The sequence below is a fragment of the Salvelinus sp. IW2-2015 genome, linkage group LG13, assembly GCF_002910315.2.
Source record: "Salvelinus sp. IW2-2015 linkage group LG13, ASM291031v2, whole genome shotgun sequence".
NCBI lineage: Eukaryota > Metazoa > Chordata > Actinopteri > Salmoniformes > Salmonidae > Salvelinus > Salvelinus sp. IW2-2015.
The window spans coordinates 17,304,250-17,307,258 of record NC_036853.1 but is presented as its reverse complement, the minus strand read 5'-3'; positions in this window follow the sequence as shown (position 1 = coordinate 17,307,258).

The following is a 3,009-nucleotide window of genomic DNA, read 5'->3' as shown; positions in this document are numbered from 1 at the left end:
CATGTGTGATTTCATGAAAGATTGATTATTATAGTAATATATTTGAATTTGGCGCGCTACATTTTTTCTGGCTTTTGGCCAAGTGGGACGCTACCGTCCCACATATCCCAGAGAAGTTAACCAACAATGTTTTAAGAAAATACCAAAGTAAAAGTTACAAATAATTCAACAGCAGCAGCAAAATAACAATTTCCGAGGCTATATACAGGGGGTACCGGTAAAGAGTCAATGTGCGGGGACACTGGTTAGTCGAGATAATTGAGGTATGTACAGTCGTGGCCAAAAGTTTTGAGAATGACACAAATATAAATTTTCACAAAGTTTGCTGCTTCAGTGTCTAGATATTTTTGTCAGATGTTATTATGGAATACTGAAGTATAATTACAAGCGTTTCATAAGTGTCAAAGGCTTTTATTGACAATTACATGAAGTTGATGCAAAGAGTCAATATTTACATTTACATTTAAGTCATTTAGCAGACGCTCTTATCCAGAGCGACTTACAAATTGGTGCATTCACCTTATGATATCCAGTGGAACAACCACTTTACAAGTAGCACTAACTCTTTTAAGGGGGAGGGGGGTTAGAAGATTACTTTATCCTATCCTAGGTATTCTTAGAGTGCCAGCACAGCAAGGATTCAACCTATATTCTCCTGTATCACCAGCTAAGGCTGACAAGTTAAGCAATGCAGGGTGGCAAGCCTGCTCGAAAGTCCAGGTGGATGGCTGTTTTGCAAAGTGAGTTGTGCTTCGGCTCAAAAAGAAATACCCAAAGTGTTTCTCAAAACTACGACTCTGAGATTAAGAGCCTCGTGCTCTACAAGACTGAGGTAGCCAGACAGCTCAATTGTGGTACTGACTGGACCGAAATTGTACAGCTAGTTTGTGCAAAAATTGGTGATCAGGTAGAGTGCTTTGCATGGCTCCTGTGGCGCTATCGGTTAGCGCGTGGACTTATACAGCAGTATGCCAGCGAAGCAATGCGAGGTTTGTGAGTTCGAGCCTCACCAGGACCAAGTTCGTTCCTTTAACTTTCTGCCTGTCTATTTCTTGGCCAGAAAAGGAGCTTATATCACTCCATTTAGGAGGATGTTTTTACAATTAAATGGTATGTAATTTAGATAACAGGTTAGATTGCAGCACGCAAGGATTCAAACCCATATTCCTCCTGTATCACCAGCTAAGGTGACAAGTTAGCAATGCAGGTGGCAAGCCTGCTCGAAAGTCCACCGGTGGATGGCTGTTTGCAAAGTGAGTTGGTGCTTCGGTCAAAAAGAAAACCCAAAGTGTTCTTTAAAACTACGACTCTGAGATTAAGAGCCTCATGCTCTACAAGACTGAGGTAGCCAGACAGCTCAATTGTGGTACTGACTGGACCGAAAATTGTACAGCTAGTTTGTGCAAAAATTGGTGATCAGGTAGAGTGCTTTGCATGGCTATGTGGCGCAATCGGTTAGCGCGTGGTACTTATACAGCAGTATGCAGCGAAGCAATGCCGAGGTTGTGAGTTCGAGCCTCACCAGGAGAAAGTTTGTTTCTTAAAACTTCTGCCTGTCTATTTCTTGTCCAAAAGGAGCTTATATCACTCCATTTAGGAGGACGTTTACAAGTAAATGGTATGTTATTTAGATAACAGGTTTAGAGTGCCAGCACAGCAAGGATTCAAACCATATTCTCCTGTATCACCAGTTAAGGCTGACAAAGTTTAGCAATGCAGGGTGGCAAGCTGCTCGAAAGTCCAGGTGGATGGCTGTTTGCAAAGTGAGTTGGTGCTTCGGCTCAAAAAGAAATACCCAAAGTGTTCTTAAAACTACGACTCTGAGATTAAGACCTCGTGCTCTACCGACTGAGGTAGCCAGACAGCTCAATTGTGGTACTGACTGGACCGAAATTGTACAGCTAGTTTGTGCAAAAAATTGGTGACCAGGTGAGTGCTTTGCATTGCTCCTGTGTCGAAACGGTTAGCCTATGTACTTATACAGCAGTATGCAGCGAAAGCAATGCCGAGGTTGTGAGTTCAACTCACCAGGAGCAAGTTCGTTTCTTAAACTTCTGCCTGTCTATTTCTTGTCCAGAAAAGGAGCTATATCACTCCATTTAGGAGGATGTTTTACAAGTAAATGGTATGTTATTTAGATAACAGGTTAGAGTGCCAGCACAGCAAGGATTCAAACCCATATTCTCCTGATCACAAGCTAAGGCTGACAGTTAGCAATGCAGGGTGGCAAGCCTGCTCGAAAGTCCAGGTGGATGGCTGTTTGCAAAGTGAGTTGGTGCTCGGCCAAAAAAGAAATACCCAAAGTGTTTTTTAAAACTACGACTCTGAGATTAAGAGCTCGTGCTCTACAAGACTGAGGTAGCCAGACAGCTCAATTGTGGTACTGACTGGACCGAAAATTTACAGCTAGTTTGTTGCAAAAATTGGTGATCAGGTAGAGTGCTTTGCATGGCTCCTGTGGCGCATCTGTTAGCGGGCGTGGTACTTATACAGCAGGTATGCAGCGAAGCACTGCCGAGGTTGTGAGTTCGAGCCTCAGCAGGAGCAAGTTTTCTTAAACTTCTGCCTGCTTATTTCTTGTCCAGAAAAGGAGCTTATTCACTCCATTTAGGAGGACGTTTTACAAGTAAATGGTATGTTATTTAGATCCAGGTTAAGAGTGCCAGCACAGCAAGGATTCAAACCCATATTCTCCTGTATCACCAGCTAAGGCTGACAAGTTAGCAATGCAGGTGGCAAGCCTGCTCGAAAGTCCAGGTGGATGGCTGTTTGCAAAGTGAGTTGGTGCTTCGGCTCAAAAAGAAATACCCAAAGTTTTTCTCAAAACTATGACTCTGAGATAAGAGCCCTCGTGCTCACCGACTGAGGTAGCCAGACAGCTCAACTGTGTGGTACTGACTTGGACCGAAATGTACAGCTAGTTTGTGCAAAAATTGGTTGATCAGGATAGAGTGCTTTGCAATGGGCTCCTGGTGAAATCGTTACAGCCATGGTACTTATACAGCAGTA